At 43.3% G+C, this 25,723-nt stretch overlaps 1 protein-coding gene, 1 long non-coding RNA gene and 1 other non-coding gene across 9 annotated transcripts in view; 2 read left to right on the top strand and 1 right to left on the bottom strand.

Annotated features, from left to right (window-relative positions):
- The window catches only part of LOC147823358 (uncharacterized), a 9,776-nt gene extending 7,545 nt beyond the window's left edge, over nt 1-2,231 (bottom strand). For all 3 annotated transcript variants that reach the window (XR_015444006.1, XR_015444007.1, XR_015444005.1), the window contains exon 1: nt 2,085-2,231. This is a non-coding gene — a long non-coding RNA (uncharacterized LOC147823358). The remainder of the gene's footprint in view (nt 1-2,084) is intronic.
- The window catches only part of LOC110346568 (uncharacterized), a 123,560-nt gene that overhangs the window by 68,559 nt on the left and 29,278 nt on the right, over nt 1-25,723 (top strand). For 4 of the 5 annotated variants that reach the window (XR_015444004.1, XM_087193409.1, XM_087193408.1 and 1 more), the window contains one exon: nt 1-25,723. This exon is cut by the window's right edge and continues 29,278 nt beyond it. The gene's annotated coding sequence lies outside the window, so the exon portion shown is untranslated. The other variant, XM_087193411.1, reaches the window with a different exon arrangement.
- LOC147823357 (U6 spliceosomal RNA) lies at nt 21,316-21,421 on the top strand. Its single transcript, XR_015444008.1, has one exon. It is a non-coding gene; the product is annotated as a U6 spliceosomal RNA (small nuclear RNA).

The following is a 25,723-nucleotide window of genomic DNA, read 5'->3' as shown; positions in this document are numbered from 1 at the left end:
ACTCCAATCCCCTGCTGATCTTAGGAACTGAAGCTTTCAACCAATAGAAGTGATTTGTAAACCCTCTTGAAGTCCCTAGAGGATGGACAGACAATAAAGTAATGTTTATCTGTGGGTTAAGCTCTCCTGGTGCTGTTTTGTAACAAAAGAGTCAATTGAGTAGGAGGCTTACTTAACTTATTTCTGAGGGTTACACTCCTACTACTCCTTGTCCAAACAGACTTTTAATTACCCACATGCTCAGAGTGTGAATGTTTTAAAGAATCACTTTGGGGCTGGGGATTTAGCTCAGTGGTTCCGCTGCCTGCCTCCCAAGCTCAGAGTGGAGTTCGATCCCCGGTACCATAAAAACAAAACAAAACAAAAAACAAACAAAAAAGAATCACTTTGGAGTTTCTCCGTAATATTACTGTTGCACCCAGCAAGAAAGAACCAACCAGAGACCGATATTAAGTCCACACAGGAGTTAATTATCGGCCGGGACCCGAGCTCAGCATCGGACTCGAGCCCCGACTGGGGGGAGACAAACATGTTTTATACACCTTTGAGGCCAGCAGTTTCTAGCCCCCCCCCCCCCAGGGATAGAACTAGCAAAGCAAGCAAAAGGTACATAAGCAGAACGTCCTGCTGTTAGGACATTTGTAAAACAATAGCTGATGAATTGTTGTTTCTAAAGACTTTCTAAGGGGAGGTTGTTTCTAAGCTTCCTCCTTTTGAGTTCCTCTAACGGGCAGGCAGGTGGGTCCAGCAACAATATGGAGTCTGTTTTGCTAACTAGGGTCCTTCAGTTACTATCATTAGTAATTCCAATTTATGTAAACATATGTTGTTTGTGAAAAATGTATGCAGTTCCTAATGTGCACATCACAGTAATGGTAATTTTATATATAAACATATATAAAATTAGATATGCGGTATATAGCTGTACTGGGGATTGAACTCTGGGCCTTCACACTGAGTTACATCCCCAGGTCTAGCTAAATCACTAAATTGCCTACACTTGGCTCAAATTTGTGATTCTCCTGCCTCAGCCCCCTTTGCCCTTTGTGCTGGAATTACAGGCGTGTGCGCAGCTGACACGTAATAATTGCTTAATAATTTTAGTTGCTATTAAGAAAAGCCACCCGAATGAATTAATGTTCCTTTTAGGCACACATTTCAATAATTTAAAATATCTTAACGTTTCAGGGGGGCGGCAGTTGCGTTCAGAACCGGGTGCATTGACATGAATTTGAACATCACCTCCGCCTGGTGAAAACCACATATATCCTGGTGTCTGTTTTCTACCGGTTATTTTTAGCATAATAAAGCTCGCCTCTCCCTACTCAAGTCAATCGCAGGCTCTGAATACAGCGGAATCAACTTTTCTGCGGTCTGGCCACTCGGTCTTCCCCAGGCAGGCGGCGGTTCGGATCACACCGGGGAGCCGCGGGGCTGCAGGCGAGCTCAGGTGGAGCCACAAGGAGCTCCAGCTGCAAACCGGACGCGTGGGTGGGACGGGAGGCCGCTAGGGTCCGCGCCTGGGGCCGTAAGATAAAGCGCCAATCCTCGCCAGCAGCCCGCCGGAGTTCTGGGGTCCAGCTGCGGGGGTCGACGACTGCTTCACAGCGCCCCTTCCTCCGGTTCCCGACTTCGGGGAGCTGCCTGTGAGTCACCCCGAAGCCGGGAGCCGAAGGAGAGGGGAGGGGCGGGCGCCCGGGGGTGGAGGAGAGCAGAGGGACGCAGTTCTACAGCGCGGACGCCTCGGAAGGAAGAGGAGGGGCGACTGCGCGTGGGGAAGAGAAGGAAGAGGCGTCCGGGGAAGGGAAGGGTAGCGAAGCCGGGCGGAGGGGAGGAGAGGAGAGGAGGAGCGCGGGCCCGGTGGAAGGCGCCTGGGGCTGGCGGCGATCGGGGCGCCGCGGGGCGGTGGGGATCCCTTCGCCGGCGGAGATGTGCGCGCCCTGCGCTTCGCACTGCTAGCGCCTCCCGGGCCTCCTGCCCGCGCCGCCCCGCACCTGGCCGCGCCTCTGAGCCCGCTTCGGGGCCGCTCGCGCCGCTCGCCCGCAGTCATGGGGCTGCAGCCCCTGGAGTTCAGCGACTGCTACCTGGACAGCCCGTGGTTCCGGGAGAGGATCCGTGCGCACGAAGCGGAGCTCGAGAGGACTAACAAGTTCATCAAAGAGCTCATTAAGGACGGGAAGAACCTCATCGCTGCTACCAAAAGTAAGTGAGGATGCGGGCGCGGCCGGGCGGAGGCCCGGGGAGCAGGAGGTCGCCTTCGGAGGGGCCCGGGCCGTCCCTTCCCCGGGCAGCGGGCGGGGAGGCCCCTTCCGCCCAGGCCCCTCCGCGGCGCGGGAGCGAGGAGCTGCGTGGCCTCGCCTGGCTCAGCGCACACCCCGCTCCCCCGCTCGCCGCCCGGCGGGGCCCTGGCCGCCGCGAGTCAGGGATCGAGCACGCCAAGGCTGCTCGGCCTCTTACGCTCGCAGGCATCTGTTAGTCTAGTTTGGCTTGAAATCTCTGGAGAACTATGTATTTGTTTTGTTTTTTCTCCTTGAAAGCCGATGCTGTTCAATTCTTTAGGAATCCCTTAACCAGCACCTTTTCGGTGTCATTTTTGCTTTTCCCCGACCTTATCGCCCCAGGTTGCTCGCTGTCCGCCTCCAGGCTTTGTACGCGCTCTGCACATTCCTTCCCACCTCCTGGGCAGGGGAAGGTTCAAAGGTTGGGGGTTGATAGGGTCGCTGCCTGCAAAGAAAGAATTCGGCCCTGGTCCGGCGCGAGGCTTCTTCCCTTGGTGTGTGATTTGAAACAGTCGGAACGAAACAGAGATCGTGTAGGTAGAGTAGCCGGGAAGGGCCTAGGAGAGACCTGGGCTGAAATTCCTTGGTGCTGTGGCCACAGACTGCGGAGGGGTCGACCCCTTCCAGGCTGGCTGTGCGTCCCTCTTCCTTCTTTAAACAGACGGGGGTCCTGGCAGCATCCTGCAGCCTGTGTTGTTAGGGTCTTTATCACTTAGTTTCTCAAGTCAGTGATTCCCAGCCTTGGGAATTTGTATCTTGTACACTTGTTTGTAGATCCCACTTCTGAGAAGGTATCCCAGCTCAAGACCCCCACCACCGTGTGCGTTAGGCAGGTTAACATACCCTCAACCTACTGTCTCATTTCCCTAGCACAGTGCCGAGCCCGGTTAATATTTAACGAGTGAGTTGAAATACATTTTAATGGGAAGAATTGAGCGAGCTATCCGCATAATTTTGGAAGCAAGTCACTCAACTTCTCTGGGTGATTTCCGAGGTTGCTTTGGCATCTCCGACCTCTTTGATGTTGCAAAATCGGGAGTGGAAATACTTTGTTTTGGACACGTGATTTGGTGCGTGGCTCTCGTCTAGGTCCTAGGGGTTGGGTGGTGGGTAGGAAGGTTTGTAAATATGGAGGGGTGAACTTAGACAGGAGGAGGTGAGAGGAGAAGGCCGGTTGGGTATGGGGCAGACCCAAGTTTTAGGGCTCTTGTGTACTGGTTGGGGGCTGTAGCAGTTCTCTCTGGAGCTGGCCAGATGTGGAGAGAGGCCCATGGCAAAGGCAGCTTGGCTCCTGGTAGTTAACTATTTATGTGACTGCACAGTAGCTGTTCTGCCAGTAGGAAGCGTGCCTCATACTTCAGCAGCAGCCCCTGCAGAGGGGCCAGCCTTCCTCCTCGGAACTCGGAATTTAGACTTTCTTGACTTTGTGGATTACTGTCTCGCTCTTGATTCTTGTCCTTTATACCAAAAGAAGCCACTTGATGAGCAATCGGAAGGTATTTTGTTTGGTTCCATTACTTTACATTCCCGTGCAAAAACACAGCTTCAGGTCACATGCTTTTGGCAAGTTGGGAAAGCCCTGGCGTTTCTCCACTTGCTCCGTAAAGTTTACTGCTAATTCCTGTCCGAGATTAAGTGTGTTAGGTTTAAGTCAGGAGATTGGAGTTTAATTCTTCCCCAGTGTTAGGGCCCAGCTACATGGAAATCGGACAGGTCATGTAATTCTTCTGTGTTTAGTTTCTCCGGCTGTACCTTTTGGAGGTATTAATAAGGTTCCACAGCATTTGTAAATGGCTTGATGAAGCCGTTTGAAATTTTATTCCAGGCCAGTGCTGCAGCAGCTTTTTTGTATCCTTGAAAGCTGCAAAAGGTTCGCCATCCCTCGTGTAGGCCAATCATTTACCTGTTTGAGCTTTACTGTAACATTGGAGTCTGGAGAGTCCGGGGAAGGCCATTGGAAAGAGGAGCTGCAGATAACAACCCAAGTAGGTCAAATTGTTTGCATTTCCAGAAGCTTTACACTTTTTTTTTTTTTTTTTTTTTTGCAAAAATAGCCATTTGTGTATCTTCAGAATAGTTTTAGTAAATCTTGTTCTAATTGCCCGGTAAGAGCCCACACTCTCACATGCACTACATACTCCTTGGATTTATTTAATTTGGACTTCTTGAGGCGTCTTTGATATCTGCCATAAATATTTGAAGTCCGAGGGCGGTAAGGACCAGAAGGCTTACTGCTGAGTTCAGTTATTTAGTAATAAGCAAATATTCAGCACCTAACATTTGTTAATGTTGTGATTGAGATAATAAAGAATGAAGCAGAGGCCCAGGCCCTGGCCCTTGAGTTTTTCTGTGATTGAAGTCACTTGAAGCTAAGGAAGATTTTGAAACTGTGCACTGTGCTGAATGATTAAAAAGGAAATGCAGGTGTGTTAGTTGAAAGGTGAAATGACAAGAATTCTAATGTTGCCAGGGACAAGCATGTAGGTGGAAAAGTTTGCTGGGACTTTTGAAACTCACTGGTGTTTTAAGTAAGAGCTAGAACCTTGTCAGATCAGAAACAGCTGAGAAGAAACCAGAACACTGGCTGTGGTGGAAGAGCGAGGAGACCAGTTTGGCTGGAAAAGAGAGATTGCGTTTCAGGGAGTAGACCTCAGGGAGCAGTCCGGGATGAATGGCGAGGTTGGTTTCACTTTGTGAAGGGCCCTGGAAAGAAGGTTGGGAATGTGGTCCTCATACCTTGGAGAATTATTGAAGGTTTTTCAGCAGAAACCTGACATAATGGAAAAGAGTTGTTGTAGAGACATGATTGGACATTTGAGTGTAAAGTGCTTTTGGGGATAGCAGCAAGGATGGGAGGAGCTCTTGGGAGGAGCTCTTTAGAGGCACTGTAAAGGGTCCCTGACTTGTGGTAGATTTGGAGATTCACTCAATTCAGTGGACTCTTTGTTTAAATGGCTCTTTAGTTCTTGCTTACGATTGTCACTCCTTTCCTAGAATAACCAGCGTCCTCTTTCTGTGCCATTTAAGCTTTTGTAAGCCTTTCGTGGCTTACAAAAGTCTATGTAATTTTAGGTGTTTATGATTCATACAAATATATAATTCATATTTGCCAGAAACAGCAATGAGCCATATGTGCTTTTCTCATAAATTTTGCATTAGGCTTCTAGAGGAAGTAGATATTCTTCTGTAGGAAAAAAAAATTTTAAAATAGTCCTTACTGTTATGAAGCACTTGTGTGGTTATATAAAATGGTCTTCAGGGCTGGGGATTTGGGTCAGTGTTTCTATTGCCTGCCTTGCAAGTGCAGGGTCCCGAGTTCAATCCCCAGTACCAAAAAAAAAAATGCTCTTCAGTAAATGCATGGTCTAGCTCTGTTCATGTTTGTGTGTTAAGCTGCAGGGGCCCTCAGAAGTGAGGGTGTTCTGATCCCAGACATGAGAAGGACCTAAAGGACTTTTTTGGTGGCAGAGCTGGGACTAGCACTTGGGTCTTGAAAACTTAGTTTTGCTATTATTTTTAAGCCTTGGCTTTAATGACTTTTGCTTTGTTTGCTTTAGGAAAATGTTTCACAAAATCTCTTTGGCTGTCTTTACTGATTTGGAGAATGTTCTTTGGGGGAAATTTCTTTACATTAAACACAAATTTGGGAGACTTAAAAGAATTTCACTTCTTTGTAAACTTGTGCCCTGGTTTTCTTTTTTTGAGGATTGAATAAAAAAACTTGTAAAGTGGTTGTGTATGTATTCAAATTGAACCAGATATTGTATCTTCCCTTCAGCTTTGACTAATCCAGGTTTTATTCAGGTTGTCTACACCCTTTTTTAGTTGACTCTGGGAGAGGCAGTTAATGGTAATCCTGACTAGTCTAACCCAGTGATTCTCAATCTTAGCTGCTCACCCCCCTCATAAAAGTGTAAAAATGTGCAGTCAAGGTTGAGAACCACAAATTCCTACACTCATAACTTGGTAATGGAAAACCCATTTCCTGTGCTGGTACAGTGGGCCCTCAAGTTACAACCAGCCTCACATATGAACAACTTGGCTTAATTAGGTTAGTGGGAGATCCATCTGCCTCTTGTTAGCCACAGCATGTATCCAGGTAGACATCTTGATCTCAGCTGTATTGACTTAAATACCAGCCCTTGGAACCAATGGAGTTCATAAGTCAAGGGTCCACTGCAGCTGGATTAAGAATGCAGATCCCTCTTCTGGTTGATAGTTGATAGGAAGTCTGCTGGAGACTTCAGGACAATGTTGCCTTTTGTTAGAGGTCCTAAGAAGCTAGTGTCCATGCTACCGATTCCTGGAGCTGATGGCTGTCCTTATGGGCTTGGGAGTAGAGCCAGTCTAGACTAAGTGGAGTAGTGAGTGACTACATCTGGAATTTTGATGCCGTTGTGCAAGCAACAGCTTATTCTATGCCTGAAGCCTCTGTCTAGATGTTTGTTAAAATAAACCAGTGTGAGTTGGTTTCTGCTACTTAACCTCGTTACGATGGAGTGGTACAATTGTAAATTTTGTGCTGATGCACCCATGAAGTGGAGTTAGAGGTACAGAAAAGAGCTTGAAAAGCAAATAACTTGCGAATATAATTACTCTTTGAATGGGAAACAATGCTTGAATTATTCTTTGCCAGGAACCGCCGATGTTTAGGGCATCATCTGGGGTGATTCTTAAACTCTTCCTTGAAGTTTTGCTGTAGAATTGGTCTCCTTGTGAATGTAGGTGGGATGTGAAAATAATTACAGTTAAGCTTGAGCTAGAAGAGACCAGACAGTTAAAAAGCTGCCCTGTTTTTCCCACTGTAGGTGGCCCTTGAGTCCATTTAGAGTGGGTCCTATGTACTTAGAACACTTGATTGGTCCCTCAGTAAACCTGATGTTCATTGTCTTTGTGACACATTCCCTTTCTCTGCCCTGCCCTCCGCTGAGATTCCTTTGATGGCTTTTCTTTTTTTGGTGGTAGGACTAGGAATGGAACCTAGGGACTCAAGCAAGCTGGGTAAGCACTCTACCACTGAGCTACATTCTTAGGTCTTTTTTAAAGTTTGGTTTTGAGATAGTCTCACTCAGTTGGCCAGGCTGCCTTGGAACTTGGGGTCCTCCTGCCTCAGTCATCAGAATAGCTGGGATTGGGGGTGTGTGCCACCACGCCCAGCCTGTATCTGTCTCTGTAAACTGGAGATTCTAATACTAGCTGCTGTATTGGGTTATTAGTTAGACTAAATGAGTTGATGTTTGTAAAGTGATTAAAATTAACACTCAGAGATGAATGGTTATGACACGTCATCGAAATTGCTATTCCATGTTTTAAAGGTTTTTTTTGCCTGAAAAAGGCTCTGACCAACCCATAGAGTAGTTATCTGGCCTTGTAGTACTTACTACTCCTAACCCTGTTTGCCAAAATCCTTACTACCAATGACCAAGAAGAGAGAATTGTCAGACTTTGGAAAGATTTACAAAGTTGGAATACAGTTCAGGATGCTGGAAAATAAGGTGGCAAATCGAAGTTCAGTGGAGTCTCGGGGAAATAGGTTTTACAGTTTATTTCTGCTTCACAGTTTGAAGTGGGAGGCATTGCCAGGGCAATTGGAAATCCAGTCTCGGGCTGAGGGGAGCGGTCAGCAGCAGGCCTCTCAGCTGGGGAACTGATGGGGAAAGCTGATGGGGAAAAAAGCTCTGCTCTAGGTGCTGAGGTGACAGCCACCAATGATTGCAGCCCTCGGACACTTAGGATCAGGTGTGACTTGTTGAGGACTTAAATCCAGTGTTTAATATGCTGGAATCCCTAACAATTTAAGTACTGGTGCTTGTATTTGTTATGGTAAATCCACAGCCAGGGATTTTCCTAAGAGCTGTTAGCTAATCCTATTCTGTACAAAGGGAGCCTCAAAGTCCCCTGGACACATTCCAGAGAGCTTGTCCTGAGTTCTGTGGCCTGTGATTCCAATAGCGGGCTGTCACCTGCCTCACCTATATCTCTGAGTTGATCAGTGAGAGCCTGTGAAGAGAGGCCCCATCTGTGTCAAGCATGGTGCAGTTTATTAGGTGGCCACAAATCGTGCTTCTCATGGCTGTCGACTGTGAGTGGTATGGGTGAACTGCTTGCATTGGAACCACAGTTAATAAAAACAGGGAGCCTTTTCTCACTTCTAGAAAGTGTGTTAGAAATATAATTAAGACATGGACTTACAGAATTCAGTGTTGTCTGGCATTGACTTTTGCCTTTTAAAATTTTTTTTTGAAGAAAACTTTTCTGGTCAAGTTGACTTTCAGGATTTGTAGGAGAATGCTCTGAAGTTTGTAGGTTATAATTTTTTTTTTTTTTCCAGTACCAGGGATCGAACTCAGGACCTTGTGCTTGTGAGGCAGGCTCAGTGCCACCGAGCTAAATCTTAGCCCTGTAGATCATAATTGTGAGTAAGGGTGTCTTGAGTGTTTTTGTAGATTCCTTTAAAAATAACATTTCAGAAACGAATAGGCAGTTACAAATTAGAATTGAAAGATATTTTTGTTATTTAATATGTATATATAATTAAATGTGTAATATTTGTTGTTCATGTTAAATAATTTATTTTTTTCCCCCCGGTACTGGGAATTGAACTCAGGACCTTGCATTTATTTGCCAGGCAGGCATGGCGCCACTTAGCTACATTTGTGGCCCCCATGTTAAATTTAATAAGTCACTTTTGTTAAGCATTTACCGTTTCCTTTACTTTGTGCTAAGTTCAGGACAGGCACTATAACTCAGTCAACCAGTGAAATTGTTGTGTACCACATTTTGCAGATTAGGACTCTGAATTTAGAGAGATTGATAGCTTGCTGGAGTCTGTCTGTTTGTCATTGGTGGAGTTGGACTGTGACAGACCCAGGTTTTTCTAACTCCCAAATCGTTAACCACAAAAATAAGCTGTCTCATAAAAGGGTGTAACCATGGTCTGTGCTGAGGATATTATGATAAATCTTGGTTGTCTGGGATGAGCTAATTAAGATATGAGCTCAGTATAGAGCCATGATATAAAATTTGGTAGATGTTGGAGGCCCCTTGGGGCCATTATTGTAACCAAAACTGATCGCTAATCTCTGTTACAAGCATAGATATTCAGAAGTTTATTGGTTTTTAGGATCCACTTCAAGACCTAGACCTCCACTCATACAAATAACATGTCTCTCCATTCTTGGTGTCTTATCTCCGCCCCTCTTTTTCCATGTTCCTTTCCTCCCTGTTTATCATCCTGTCCTTTATAGAATAATAAATTGAGTGTTAGATTTTTTTTTTTCTTTTAAATAAAAGTCGGAGATATTTTAGAAATATAAAAATACAAAGAATCTTGAGCTGGGCATGGTGGCCCCTGACTGTAATCCCAGTATGTGGGTGGCTGAGACAGGAGGGTGGTGCGTTGAAGACCACCCTGGGCGACATAGTGACATACTGTCTCAAAATGTAAACAAAAATCATAATTTCCATGTATTTGCTGATAACCTTTTTCTGCCTTTCTCCTCCAAAGGCAGAGAGGTATCTCAAATCCTGTGTTATTGAGCCTAGGCATTTTAGTACAGTTCTATACATCTCTAACACATTTGCATGTCTTTAGGCTTTATATAATGGTTTCATGCTGCTCCCCAACATTGTAGTTATGAGATCATCCATATGGATATATATAGCTCTATTTAATTTAAACCTTTTTGTTACAGATGACATTGAAGAAGACCAATTGGTCTGTGATGCACCTTATACCCATGCTGCTGTTTTCATTTTGTTGTCTGTCTTTTTTCCTTTTCAGTGCTGAAGCTTGAACCTAGGGTTTGGGTATGTTGGACAAAGTGTCTACCATTAGACTACACATCCAGGCCTATGTTTTCTTTTTGATATTTTGTGATCAGCTCAGTGTGAATAATCAGAATTAGCCACTACACATTTCAAGCCAATAAAAAATAACTTGTCTGGCTCAAGCACTTTAAAATCATTTTTGCTTCATTGGAATTAGCATTCCAGGGTTATAATGTTAAGAGAAAAATGATGTTCATGTTCGTAAGCTTAATGCATGTGAAGCAGTCTGGTAACTATTGAGCCAGTTAGGACAGAAGAACACGCTTCTTGGGCAGTATTGGTTTGCGTCTGTGGTAAGCCTCAAAACAAACAAGAGCCATGGCCTGCTTTTCTAAATTATCTCATTATAGGAAAGGAATTTATAGGTTGGCCAAGGGGATACTTTTGTGTTGAGAAAGCTTTGACATCCCTTTCTTTAAAAACACACACACACACACTCACACTCACACCTGGAAGCCCTGCCATTACATTCTTAGGCGAGCATTCCTTTCAACTCTAAGATGGACAGGAATCCCACACACCCATGTCTACTGCCCTGGCCAGGCTGCACTCTGTGGTCGAACTAGAATTTCTTCTCTGTGTCTCCTGAGGAAGATGTTAATCGGGTATCACTTAATTCTTCCTTGGTGAGTGTGCCTTCTCCTCAAGTGTTGACCTGCAGGCGTCCTCTGCCTCTGGGTGCTAAGTCTGGTAGCGAGTTGTCCACATCACGGGCATTCCTCAGTTACTTCACCCCAGGAAGCACTGTTTCCGTGGCGGTGCGAGTTGAAGGCTTTCGCCATTATTGATCTGGTGGTTCCAGAGGACAGTGACCCCTTTTCCTCAGAGCAGCAGTTCTCAGATGAGTGATTACGACCTTGGAGAGGTTTCTGTCACAACTGGTCAATGCTGTGGGTGTCTGGGGAGGGGGCTTCCCTCCCCTGGGCCCTGCCTCTTACCACCCCTGTACCTCCTCGTAGAGCCCTAGGCTGACCATCAAGCCATTGACACATGTGTGTTTGGGAGAAATATATGACCCAAACAGAGCAGACCTTAGAGTCTAAACTCGAATGCTTCTGAGTGAAATTTTGCCGGGACGAGCATAAACTGGCATCGCTGCAGGTCACCCGGGACCTGTGGTGGTCTTCCGTAAGGCCCTACCGGCCCTGGGTCCTTTGCCCAGTGTGGATGAATCACAGATGGTGGATGGTGTGCCTGGCCAGCCTGAGTGGGCGCCTCCCTTCAGGGCAGAGAGTCGGGCCACAGGAGATTCTCTGCTTGGATGAAAGTCCAAGGTTCACAGCAAAAGGATGTGTGGAAATTCAATCAGACATAAGATTTTTCTTCAAAACTTCGGTTATGCAATACAGGGCCTATGGTTACAACACGGTGCACCTAAACGTTCTTTGAGAGGGCTTGAGGGTGTAGCTGAGTGGTAGAATACAGCACTTGCCTAGCCCACGTGAGGCCCTAGGTTTGATCTCCTGCCAGGACTGAGTGTGGAAAAAAAAATCCTAAGAGGGTAGAGTTTATATTAAGTGCTTTTACCACAAAAGGAAAAGAGAACAAACACACCGGGGTGAGGGAAAGCTTTGAAGGTGATGGCGTGGATGGTCTCACAGGGATGTAGTTAGCTCTGAACATGTCAAGTGGCACACGTTAATCATGGAGAGCTGTGCACACTTGGAAAAGTCACAACTGGTACACGCGAGGCCCTTTACTGGACCTGTCTTATGGGTCCCATGGGCTTGGGGACAGCATGTGCGAAGCAGATGAGCACAGAGAGAAGGTGGCAGTTGAAATCAGCGTGCCGCCTTCTCCCCCCCACTGCTTGGCCCCCAGAATGGAGGGGGTGGGAGAGATGGAATCGTGGGCAGTGGAAGTGGAGGCTAGGGTCTCCTGGGAGGTTGTCCACAAGGGACGTAGGTGCAGATCCACCTTACAGTATTCCACTACCGAGATAGAGAAGACCATGGGAAAAACCTTAGGTTAAAACAGTTAATATTTACAACACTTGAACCTGTTATAGTGTAAGGAAATGTTTAAAAAACTAGATAGTGATTTCCTGAGTAATTAAATTTCTGACACTGATGGTGCTGTTTAGTTTTGAAGAAACAAAATATTAAGAAAAATTAATCTTCATGAGTGTAATCCAGCGGAGCAGATGAAGAAATTTCACATTTCTTTCCCTTCAGAGAAGCCTTATTGACTGGATTAGTCCAGATGTTTCTTCTAATTTTAAATATTTTGGGTTGAATTTTACTTATTTTTATTTATTGGTGCTGGAGATTGAACCCAGCCGGGGCTTTGTAGAGGATCCCCACTTTTTTTCTTTTTCTTTTTGGTACCAGGGATCGAACTTGGGTCCTTGCACTTGTGCAGCAGGCGGCAAAACCACTGAGCTAAATCCCCGGCTATAATTCTATCACTTTTACTTCTAGGGTAGATTTTTTTTTTTTTTTTGGTACTGGGGATCGAACTCAGGACCTTGAGCTTGCTCGGCAAGTGCTGAAACCACTGAGCTAAATCCTCGGCCCCTCACTTTTACTTAAGTTCTAGGATAGATTTTTTTTTTTTTTTTTTTTTTTTTTAGCCAGGGCTTTGTATATGTGACTCACATCCTTACCACTGAGCTACAACCCTTAGTCCTGATTTTTTGTTTTTTCATGAAGGTTATTGGTACATCTTAGGTATACCCTAATGATCACATTCATCATTGGGAATTTGTACCTGTGCATGATATCTTTGTTATTTTTTCCCATTCCTCTTCCTTCCCTTCAACCCCTCTACCCTTCCTTGTGTACAAAAGTTTTGTTTGTTTTTCCCTTCTTTTCTCATTTTTTTCTTTTTCCTTCTTTCCTTTCCCCCACCCCTCTCTCTAGATCCCCTTCCCCTTTGAATATTTTCTTCCTATTTCACAATACCTATTATACATTTTGGTCCTCATTTGCACTTTGTTTCTCACACCAGAGAAGCTATTTGGTGTTTACACGTGTGTGTCCTATTTATTTCACTTAACTGTATGCCTCTCAAGTGAAATTGATTATTTTTTTTGATACCGGGGATCGAACTTGGGTCCTTGTGCTTGCACAGCAATCGGCAAAAGCATTGAGCTAAATCCCCGGCCCTGAAATTGATTTTAAATTTGAGATTTTAAGTTTACTCCTGTAAGCAGTTAGAAAGGTTTTCTGAACTTGATTTTCTTTTTTGGTACCGGGGATCGAACTTGGGACCTTGCGCGTGTGAGGCAGGCGCCAGAACCACTGAGCTAAATCCCCAGCTGAAGAACTTTATTTTCTCTTGAAATTGTGTGATATTCTCTGGGAATATTTTCCTTCTTCCCATTTTTGTAGTAGCTATGTGTTTGAAAGTTGGTAGGCCACTTGGTGGTGGTGGTTTTCTATTCCTGGATGATCCAGGGAAATTGACAGTGGTTAAATGAACAGTAATCATGTTCAGTATGACATTCTTTAGAATTGACTGATGCTGGCATTGATATCTCCAAAAGGCTTGCATAGCTATGTAAATTAGCCTGCTGGTTCATCCAGAAACAGGTTGTATCACCTAACCATAGTTAACAGTTTTTGTTTGCTGTAACATAGTTGAATGCTTTTTGGCATTGTCTGCCTGAGTGTGCAGGACTGGTTTATCTTGAGATCTTGAAACATGACAGAGTTTTAAAAGTGCTTCTTTGTCCAGAAAACAAACAGACCTTTGCATTTTGTGACTTTTGAAATTTAATTCCGAAAGTTTTAAGGCTGAAAGGGTTTTGAGTCCTAATGCACGCCGTGAGAATAGGGTGGAGAGGAGAGAGATGGAACCACTGGGGAAGCTGGTGCCTCCATGAGCAGTGACCTTTGGAGGGCCTTGAGGGCCACTGTAGAATGAAATGTGTTGACTCAGCTTGTGGCATCGGTTTAATGAATGTGTACCAACTCTGAGATTTTATTAGGAAAAGTTAACTAAGATGGAATGAATACATATGCAGCTTTGTGCACTGTGTGTGTGTGTGTGTGTGTGTGTGTGCATCCACATTTCTATATACTGGATTTGATTAAAGGAAGCTACACATAAAAATAACTTCAATTTAAAACTGTGGTGAGTGAATAACTTTTAGATTAGAGATGTTAGATTTTAATTGGTCTGATCAATTTGGTGGCGTTACTAAACATTATCTAAGAATTACTAAAAAAACAACTTCCAAGTTCTTTGAACTGAAGATAATGGTGATGGTTGGAGCAGTGGTAGGAGATGAGTGTTTGTTCTTTTCTTTTGAGTGTTTGCTGTATTTCAGGGACTGTGCTGAGTGTTCAGTGTTTCGCACAGTTTAGCATTTACTTACAACATCCTGTGCAGTAGTTACTCTGATATAAGCACCCTTTGCACCTTAAGCAACTGGGTTCACAGACGTTACGTCAGTTGCCCAGCGGTGCTCCCATAGATAGGTGAGGCTTCCCCCAGTGACACACTGAAGCCGTTCATTTTCTAAAAGAGCAGGCATTGTTGCTGCTGACACACTGCTTCCCAAACGTGATTTGGGGTATTATCGTGCATGAAGCTATGGGGTTATAATGTTTGCAAAGATTGAAGAGATTTTAAAATGCTCTTTGATAGAATTTTTTAAAGCTATAGTCCTATTCAAATGATCTGAAATAGTCAATGCACCATTCTACAATATTTGTGTTACAAAATACAAAAAGCTGTTGTTTGCTTTTTAGGCAAAGTGGAATTTAGAAAGTAATATCATTATTATTGGTCTAGGAGACACAAAGCCTGATATTACTGTCATAACCCTGCATGGTGATTTATCACTGGCTGGCAGAGGCTTGTATGGCTTATTCTCTTAAAGGAAAAAGCGTCTCTTTGTTTGCTTTGTTTAATGTCAGTCTGGACCTTGGTTAAATTTACTATTTATATCATCCCCTTCCTCACTGTATTGCCCTTTCATTTTCTTCATAAATTATAGCTCTTTTCTGTTTAGGTGTATTTGCATTTTCTTTGGTGATGGTGTGGTGAATGTATTTGTCCTGAAATAAATTTCTCCTGCTTCATCTGTGGGGAATCTGTCATCCAGAAAGTCATGTTAAGCATTTTCTCTTAAGTCATATGGCATAGTCATAGACATTCAATGAAGATAGTGTGGTCATTTATATTTTAAAACATTTCAGAGTTTACATAACTCTGATTAGTGAGTTTAGTAGATCTCAGAACGTGGAAAGCTGGAATGAGAAGCCTGGCTCCCCAACAGTTGTTGTGAAGCAGCAAGGAATGCCTGAACCTCCTACTCTGTACATATAAAAACATGCCCTCTGACTGTCCCATGACATCTAACTGTCCCATGTGTTCATGAAGTTAATTTGTAGCTTTGAGTTTATATATTTGTGATATTAATGAATGAGGAAATATTTCAAAGGTTTTTTTCCTTTTAAAATTGTTTTCATAACAATTTTATTCATGTGCATGTTCCATGTTAAAAATTTACATCAGGATGGGAGTGAGAAATTACTGAGATTCAGTCACTTAATAATTCATATGAGAGTCCTTCCTCTTAATTTGAAGTTACAGCAGAGAAATGAAGTGAAGATGATGTGGCCTAATTTCATAATTTGGGGCTCCCAATCTTTTCAGTGCTAGTACTGATAAAAACCCCATATTCCTGTAAACTTTGCCCATTATATGGCTCATGTTCTAGATCCCATGAACTCAGGGCCTTGGGGACAGTGGCTGCTTTGGGTTCCTATCAGTGTCCAGAATGGGGCCCGGTTCATGGATTTGGATAATACTTGCTGATTAAGTACCCTTCTGGTTCCTAAGATGTTAGGGTGGGAAGTTCCTGAATAATGGAGAAGTCCAGGAAAGAAACAGGCATGAGAGAGAATCCAAGATCTTTCATTCCTATCTTGCTTTCAGGAGTCCTTATAGAAAGGCAAGAAGTGTTTTTTTTAAAGTAACTTTGTACTGCGGATGCTATCCCAGCTCCTCTTGGAAATGCCTGGTAAATACTGTACTTTATGTCTGCTTAAGAAGATCAGAATCATATGCTCAGGAGACTAAAGGGACTAGAGTCTAGTTAGAAGGTGGTTTTGGCCTCAGTTGAGTTGATGAATCTTTAGAACTTGAAGCCAGGTTTAGGAGGTCTTGAGTCGTGGTCAGGAGAGCCTTCAGATAGTTCCTGAGGGTTCATGCTAGGATGGAATAAAAAGCTCAGTGGGGGTTTTCAGGGAGTTTTTAATGTGTTTTGATTGAATTTCCATCATCATTCCTTAATGATTGTTTATATTTAGTATACTAGAAGATGTGCACAAAATTTTCTTTGGTCTGTCACCCTGTAGAAACAGGGTGGGTAAATTGTCACCCTTACATGTGAGTAGGTTAGTGAGGCTGGAGAATTAATTGCAAGTTTGAGTTCAGTGTGGGCGACTTAGTGACTCAGTGAGATACTTTCTCAATATAAAAAATAAAGAAGGGTTAGGTATGTAACTCAGCGCAGGAGCCCTCTGTTTAATTTCTAGTTATAGTACTGCTGAAAAAAGTATAATATTTATCTTTCTCTGGGACAAAATACCTGACACTCACAAGTGAAAGGAGAAAAGGTTTATTTTAGCTCAGTTTGTCGAGTCCATAAAAGGTTCAGTTTAGCTCACAGTCCATATTTTTCTGGCTCCAAGGTAGGGCAGACATGGTAGAGGAGACAGTCCATGGCAGGGTAGACATAAAGCAGTGAGGCAGCAGCAGTCAGCCTCCTTTTCCTGTTTGTTCCATCCAGGCTAGAAGCCTATTGGTTGGGGTCACCTAAAGCCAGGTGAGGCTTCCCATTATCCACACACTACGCTGAACCAGTCAGTGGACTGAGTTAATTATCGCACACCCTTAATCCATATTCACACACTTTAGATCTAGCCACATCACAAAAGCCCCACCTCTGAATGCATTGTTTTTAGGGGACAGCTAGATATAAGCCATAACAGTTGTTAAATTTGTTTCACATAAAGAAAAATAAAAGGAAAGAGATGGATAAAAGTAGTGATTTTTGTACACAATTATCCATTCTTTTGTTAGATTTATAATGAACAAAATTCAAGAAGAAATATTAAACATCTTTTCAAAATGACAGCTTTAAAAAATTCCCAGTGATATAATAAAAGCAAACTTATTTAAGCAAAATCAAAGCCTGTAACATTAGAAGTACTGGTTATTTTGAGATGTCATCTTACTAACATTTTTACCTACTGAGTTTATTTTTACTTTTTAAAACATTCTCTCTTACATAACTAGGCCTGCTATAAACTCAGTCTGGATGTTCTGTTTTCACGGTGTGTCTTTCTGTTTAATCTCTCTGAGAAAATTGCAGGGCATTCCATTCCATTTCACTGTATGTAAACAGGCAGAGACCCTGGCTACAAGAATAGCAGTACCATGTTATCAGGAAAGAGGGCTCTTTGAAAACACTGATGTCATTGGCCTTTTCTTCAGCAAGCTGCTGAAAAGTATTTTAGGGACTAGTTTTATTTCTTTTTTTAAATTTACATTTTTTATTAGTCCATGTTAATAGTACATAATGATTACATTTTCCCCCTTGAGACCGTTTTGATGGTAACAATGTAACAATACTAACAGGCCCACCCCTTGCTCCAGCACCCACGTTGTGGAAGTTTGCCCCTTCCCTAGTCTTTCTCCCCCTAGCCTGCCTGTTGCATACTTCAGCATGTATCATTGAATGTGTGGTGTATTTTCATGTACCTGATTTAATGGTCTGTTTGTATCAAAATTTAAGCTTTATGGGGGCAGGGTTTTTTTGACAGTGTCTAGCACTCGTCCTTGAATAGATGATCAGTTTGTTAAGCTTCCAGCTATTGTTGTTGTTGTGCAGAGAACTCTACATTATCTCCTTTTCCGAGCAGTTACCTCCACTTTACTCACATAGAAACGGAGGCTCAGAAGTGAAATAACATGCCTAAAGTAGATAATTGGCAGAACACATTCATGAATCAAAGTGTAGCTCATTGCTGTCTATTAAAACTAGAATGCAAGCCACATGTGTCATTTAAAGTTTTGTAGTAGCCTCACTGAAAACTGAAAAGGTGAAGTTCACTTCAATCATATTTTATTGGATCCAGTATATCCACAGTACTACCATTTCGACATGTCATCAATGTAAAAATTATTAGGTATTTATTATTTTTTTCCAATTGACTCTATGGAGTCCATTCTATATTTTGTGTTTATAGGGCATTACCATTCAGACCAGGCGCATTTCAAGTGCTCAATGATCCATGAGGTTAGTGACTACTCTGGGCAGCTCAGGTCCAGCTGACTTCATGTTCCGTGGTCTTGCTGCTTCCTCTTCTGTTTTGGGAGGATAAGCAATATCTACACCTCACATTTTTAGAGGCCGACCATTTGCAAACAGCTTGGCTCATCTGATTTTTCAATTATGTGAGGAAGTGTGTCAGTTAACGAACAGTACCTGGCCAGTTAACCAGCGTGGAGATTTTTACAGATGACAATGTCCAGTTCTAGAGAGCTTTGTAGCTTGCCCACCCTCACAGGGTTTCTGCTTGGCGGGGTCAGGGGTTGAGTGCAGCTCATGTGAGTCTGCGTCCTTCTGTGTGTCACTTCTGGACAGACCAAGTATAGGGATGGCTGGGCCGGTGGGAAGGGGCCATTCTGGGCTTTCCCAAAGCTTGGGATAGTGCTTCAACACACAGGTGTGTCTGTTTCATAGGCCCATACCTGCTTCTGGGGTGCTCACGCTGTCAGAGATACCTACCCCAGGACTTTTTGCTGTGGATTTTAGTTTGGGCTCCTTTTCATCCACCCCATTTCCCCTTGTGTTTTGAACTCTGTCGCTGATTCTTGTCTTCTACTTTGAGACAGGGCTCCTTTGAAGACAATTTCCCCAAAGTGTCCCTTGGAAGTCCCCATCTCTTTCACGATTAATAACTTGTAAAAAATGGGAGAAAATACTTGGCCTTGCTGATTTGATTTTCTGAGGACCAGTTCATTGGAACTTGGATGGTAGCACAGATGGGGTGAAGAAAAGATTCTCATTTTGCCTGGGTTCTTTATGTCCCAGCTCAAGGGAGGGGAGGCTCCGTTGCCTCTGGGAGTGCTGGGAAAGCCGAGCTGTTCTGAGAGTGTGCGGGGCTTTCAGTGGCTGAGACGTGGGAGCGAGCCCCTGCCAGGCTTGCAGAACTCCTGTGCCTGGCAGCGGAGCTGAGTGTGAAGTTAGCATCTCTCCACCGAGGACCAGAAAAGAGCGCTGCAACGATTTCTGAGAGGCAGTTTATTTTATAAATCAGGGTTAATCTCTTTATAGTGGCTTGGACCTCCGTTCGTTTAAGATGGCTAAATCTTCTCTAGGGTTTTCCCCCTTTTAGTAATACTTTCTTCACTGACCACAAGTGTGTGCTGTAAGCATTTTGTGTGTACCCTCTTTGGTACTTTTTGGGGTGGGTGTGGCAGCAGTGTTGGATCCAAACCACACGAGTGTGCAGTATTAACGCCACTGGTTCCTCTCGGATTCAACACTTGATACTTGGATTTATTCTTCCTCCCTCTCCATAGGAGCAGCAGTGTTCTTTCATGAATGGAAGGAATGCTTTTGCTGGGGGGAGGTAGACGTTGTGCCAGGGTTTTAAATTTATCCTCATAAAATGTAAAAGCCTGAAGTCCTTATGAATTGGGGAATCTGTCCATTTTGAATGTCTAGGCTATTTAACCTTCTGTAGTACTAAACCTTGCTGATCAGTGCTCAGCAAGACAATTAAAGAAGAGAGAAAATCAGGGGAGACAGAGGGAGGAGGGTGGCAACAGAATATGATCAAAGTATGTTCATGTACACATGAAACATGTTGGCATGCATGAAAATGTCACAGTGAGACTCATTGTTCTGTATCTCATTCTGAAGATATACTAATAAAAATCTGATTTTAAAATGGTCTTGCAAGAGCCCAAGGTAAATGAGTTGAATAATCTGAGTAGCCATTTGGTTCTGCTTTCCCCTAGCAGTAGAGCTACAGTAGCAGTGTCTTTTCTGGTTCATTTTCTTGTCTTTTTTATGCTCAAGTGCTGCTCAGAAGAAGTCAGATTCTCTACCATGAGTTCATTCCATTTAAAACCTTAATATGCTACCACTTAATGTGTTCTTCTAAACTGGTTAAGTTTTAGCATTAGTAGATTATGCAAAGATTAGTTGAGGTGAGTTCAGAATAGGACCTTAGTAGTTGTTTAGGACAAGAAAAATGGCAGTTGGTGGGGTTGTTAGGATAGCCACAAAAATTGTATTTTTTTTCTTAACTAAGTGAACTGGAGTAGGTAGTGGGGTGGGTTGTTACTAATCAGAGAACAGGTAGTCTACTCATCTGCTCTGTCCTGTTTGCTAGAAGTTGTGTTTAACAGATTTCTACAATGCAGGCAGGACATAAACTTTGACAGAGTATGAAGTACTACATGGAAAGTAAAATTGGGATGAATCAACAATGATATGAAAACATAAAACTCAAAATAAGAATGGATAGAATTCAAGATTGATGGATGTTATGGTATAATGGTATATAGTGGTATAATATGGTACATTGTCACTGCATTTAAATAACTTGGGAGACTTTTTGGGAGAGGGGTAGTATACTGGAGACTGAACCTAGGGGCCCTCTACCACTGAGCTATATCCCCAGACCTTTGTATTTTTTATTTTTTGATAGGGTCTCACTAGGTTGGTCAGTCTGGGCTTGAATTTGTGATCCTTCTGCCTCAGCGTTCCAAATAGCTGGAATTATAGCCATGTGCTGCCACACTGGCTTTACTTGGGAAACTTAAAAAGTACTGATCTTTTGAAAAACGGTTGAGTGACTTTATTCTACCTGTGACTATCTCCTTCGGGATGAAGCACGGGGATTGGTAGTCCTGAGAGCTCTGCAGATGATTTTAATATGTAGCCAGAATTGAGAATAATTAGCCTTACATAATGATTCTTGAACTTTAGTGGGAATCAAAATCACCTATGGGGCTCATTCATAATGCAGTTCCTAATCCCCATTAACATTCTGCCCAGGCTCTGCGGCAGGATTTTAGACTGCCCTTTGAGAGATGCTCTTAGCAGTGTAGAATGTTGGGCAATAAGATGATCGGGGATTGAATGGGTGGGATAGGTTTCCTGGGAAGTGAGGGAAAGAGTTCCTGATGTATAAGATATGTAAGAAAACTCATTGGGAAGTGTAATACAAGAGTGCTTACTTTGGCAGCACGTAAACTAGAACTGGACATGACCGAGAAGATTACCACAGCCCCCGAACAAAGATGACATGCAAATTCATAAAGCCTTCCATGTTTTTAGACCATAATGTCAAGTGAAATAAGTCAGGCAGACAAGCTTTAATATTGCATGGTTTCTCTTAAGAGAAACCCAAAATATAAATAGCAAAGTAAAAGATAGGAAGAAGGGAGATCTTTTTCACATGGGGAGGGGAATGAGAGGTGGGGGGTGGGGAGGGGCAGGGGAAGGGACCAAAAGGGAAGGCAGAAAGGTTGGGACGTGTTGTACTTGGACCAACTCCCTGTGAGGAACGGAAGCAGTGTGTACTCTAAAGACGGGCTAATAAAAATGAAAACTGGAAAACGTATAGTTCAAAATATATTGGGGGCATCAATACTGTTTTGCGAAGGAGTGAGAGAGTTGGGAAAGTATCCTTCTGTGCCCCTTCAAGGAGCTTAGAGTTTATGTTCTTAGGGCCGGGGATTTAGCTCAGTGGTTCCGGCATCTGCCTGGCAAGTGCAAGGTCCTGAGTTTGATCCCTGGTACCAGAAAAAAAAAAAAAAATAAGATTTTATGTTCTTAGACTTGGAGAGATGAGAGGTTGGAGACCTTGGTCTGAGCTTGCTGTGGAGGTCCGGAAAACGAATTAGTAAGCACAGGTGTCCAGAACACTGTGTGCAGACGCTCCCTGGGAAGTGACGTGGGAAGTCCTGGCTGATTGTGCCTCAGCTCCCATAAAGCAGTGGTGACTTTATTATAAGGAGATGGGGTCTTGCTCCTGAGCAGTCAGGACTACAGGTGTAAGCCACCATGCCAGGTTTAGTAATCCCAGCAAACTGGGAATGAATGGATTCTGCCAACATTTATTAGATGTGTTCTATATGATATGCTGAGGTGGTATAGGTTATTTTTCACTAGCATGCTTGTCCACTGGAAGCATTTTGAAATATATTTCGGACAGTGGAACCCACCAAATATCTAATGAAAGTAGGAGCTGCTTTTTCATAAAAATACATACATGTCAACTTGCTTACAAGTTTGAGAGCTTTTGGATACCCTTAAATCATAATATCTTCAGGGTTTCTTAGACTGCATGTTAGGGTGGTAGTAGGTAGTCTTAGGGTAGACTCTGGACTGTTTGTTACATTTTAGGTGAGTGGAGAAATACAGGAGTCATAACACTTGTAATTCTTTTCACTAGCCATAATTCTTTATAACATAGGAGTAATTTAACTTGTAGTAGCAAATGTTTTCCAGGGAAATTGGCATGATCCACAATCAAGTGTTTCTATATGATAGTGCTGTGAAATACACATTTTGACAGGGTGTGTGTAACTGCATGTGGGTCCGTTTTCGTTCCTGACAACGTGATAATGCGTGTGTCTATTGTGTTAGGTCTTTGGAAGTAAAACGTCAGGATAGAATTTAACCCCGCAGTTCTCGGAGTGTCTTTTGGGGAATGCTAGTGCTGATAGGAGGAGCTCTTTGAAAACAGTATCTGAGCTCAGTCTTTCTGGAATTCATGACACGGTCTGTTGCATCTTGGGTATGCACCATGCGGTGCTGATAGGAAAGCAAGTCAAACGGTAAAGAGGAGAAGCTCTTTAGCTTTGTTTGAACCCACTGGTTCCTGAGTATTCAACTAGGTCTTCTCTTCTGAAAACATTCTCTTACTTTTTGGCAAAATTGGTAAATAATAATTTAACTTCTTTTAATCACAGTTGGTTGGGTAAATTAGAAATGAAGGCTTATGTGTGGCTGGAGAATGTCCCTTTTTTTTCTTTTTAAGACCAGATGGAAAAATTGATGTAGGCACTCTGGCTCAGAACTTTTGTCCCCCTACAAATTTAGTGTCAGAATTTTGGAAAACACTGAGGACTGAAGTCTATCTATACATTATATTTGGTCCTATAAAAGAACAAGAGCATAGCAAGAAGTTATCAAGAATCCTGTTGAAAATAGAAGAAAATATAACTTCTAACTGTGGCCTTTGCTCCCGTGGAGTCCTTCCTCCAGCAAAAATCCACATTTGAAAAAAATTACGATGGGGTTGAGGGCAGGGGGTAACATACTTAAATGATCATGGGACGGGTCTTAAATAACGGGGCAGACAGACCGGGCAGCTGTGGCTTAGGTGTGGCTGGCTGCCGGGTCAGGCGAAGCGCTGGAGGCTTGCTTTTCAGTGGGGTGGTGTTGAGGTCATGGATCTTGAAAAGGAAGAGCTGGAGGTCCTCAGGTCTTGAGGGCATGCTCCTGTAAGCGCCTGTGGGACCCCAGGCCTTCTGGTTTCCTGCCTCTGTGCTCCGGTTCTTTCCCTTCGGCACTGTCCCTTCGGCACGTCACCCTGCAATGATGCTGCTTGCGCTTAGGCTCTCAGCGGGGACTCAGCCAGCCATGCTGTATGCAGCCCTGGACTTGGAGCCTTCACATCTGCGAGGAAAATCATCCTCCTTCCCTCATTGGTGTCTCAGGTATTTCACGCAGCAGTGAAAGATAGAGCGATGAGGAGCACTCTAGGAAGGGAGCAAGCAGTATCGCGGAGTGTATTATATGTGAATATGTGAGGGAGCACTTCTTCCCTTGAGTGGTATAGGTCTTGAGGCATGAAAAGTTTTAGTTTCAGAATTATTTTCAGACATTTAATTGATTTGGATCATATATCAAATGCTGAATAAACCCCTCTATTTGGTTGGCCCATGTCCTAGGCACTGAGCATCAGGGAAAGGATAAGATACATTTCTCGACCGGGAAAGGCTTGTATTTTTGATGCAAGTGACTCTCCTTGCAGTTGTGCTGTGGATGTCATCTTTGTCCTCTCTGGCCCCTCTCCCGAAAACCCCTCCCCTCAGCCCACGATGACTAAGGCCCAGATTCAGGCCGAGCGAATCATGCAGCCAGCTGACCACGGCAATACTTACTTTATTATATTTTAAATGATTTCCTGGTAAGAAATGCAAGTGGTTTGTTTGAAAATACTGTAAATCTGCCATCAAGTAATCCTAAAGAATCTGCTAACATGAACTTGGTGGCACCTTGCCAAGTTCCTTGCTCCTATCAGAACAGTCTCCCCAGTTAAAGAAAAAAGGAATTAAAAAGTTGGGATTTACTGAATTGTACTAAGTAGAATTTTTTTTGTCAGGAACAAGAGGCTAACATACTAAAACATTTAAATTACTTTAGCAAACTGTTCTACCCAAGTTCTCCATTAAAAAAAATGGTTGCCTTTTTAAAGTAGAACTGATTGATAGAAACTGAATGAATTTGCTAACAACCTCTCTGTTTGAAAGTTTTTGTTTAAATATTTAAGAATATAAATTGTGGAAGGTAAACTATGTAGATAATGTAATTAGCCTCAGGAACTGGATGACCCCTTAAGGTAGCATGGATTTGTTTCAGCGATGAGGCATTGTCCAGGAGTTCAGGTCTTTTGAGAAATTACTTGGTAAATGTTCTTGAAGAAGAAAAAAATGTCATATCTTCTAACTGTGAACTTTTTTTTTCCGAGATAGGGTCTTGCTGTATAGTTCAGGCTGGCCTTGAGCTCACTGTGTAGTCCAGGCTGGCCTCAAACTCGAAGCAATCCTCCTGCCTTGGACACCTAAGTGCTGGGATTGCAGGCATGTGCCACCGTGCCTGGGTGAATTTAATCTTCTTGTATTTCCCTATCCTGGGTGTGTTTCTTTTTTTGTATTGGGGATCGAACGTGGGACCTTACGCTTATGAGGCTGGTGGCAGAACCACTGAGCTAAATCCCGGCCCTCTGTGTGGTTTTAATAATACTAAAGATACAGTACGTATCAAGCATTTTACTTCCAATATGTGCCATAGTGCTTCTCTTTGTGAAGTGAATCCACTGTTTCCCTGGAATTTCCATGTTAACAGGCTCTTTCTGTAGTGATGATTAATACGGTGATTACTGTAGGGATCCATTAAATCCTCTTGAATCCCAAAGAGGAAATTATATTCACATAGCTTTCATACTGTTTTTATATTATCTTTTTTATTTATTTTACTATCTTTTAATTATTTGAAAATTGGGCATGTATTTGAAAGTTTTTTTTTATGTTGGTTCATATGCCTCGTTTCCTGGTCATTTCAGGAAATCTGTGTGGAATCTGTTCTCCCCTGTGTGCAGGTTCACAGCCAATGCCTGGATGGAAGAAATGTGTTGGTTGAGGAGGAGAGGAAACCCCGGAGTGACTGCTGTCCTTCTCCACCCAGGGATTGAGGAGTAAATCTCCGGTCTGAGAATAATGAAAACATAGGGGACTGAAAAATCATTGTCTTTTATGCACACATTTTTAGATGACCACGTGAGGGCCTGAGGATAGCAAAGTTCCTTTTTGAGGGGATAGGATGTGGCTGTGTTGTCCAGGATGGC

The sequence above is a fragment of the Heterocephalus glaber genome, unplaced genomic scaffold, assembly GCF_053883595.1.
Source record: "Heterocephalus glaber isolate CG9 unplaced genomic scaffold, H.glaber_assembly_v1.0 deba00001588, whole genome shotgun sequence".
In the NCBI taxonomy this organism is placed as follows: Eukaryota; Metazoa; Chordata; class Mammalia; order Rodentia; family Bathyergidae; genus Heterocephalus; species Heterocephalus glaber.
This window is presented reverse-complemented; position numbering and strand designations above follow the sequence as displayed.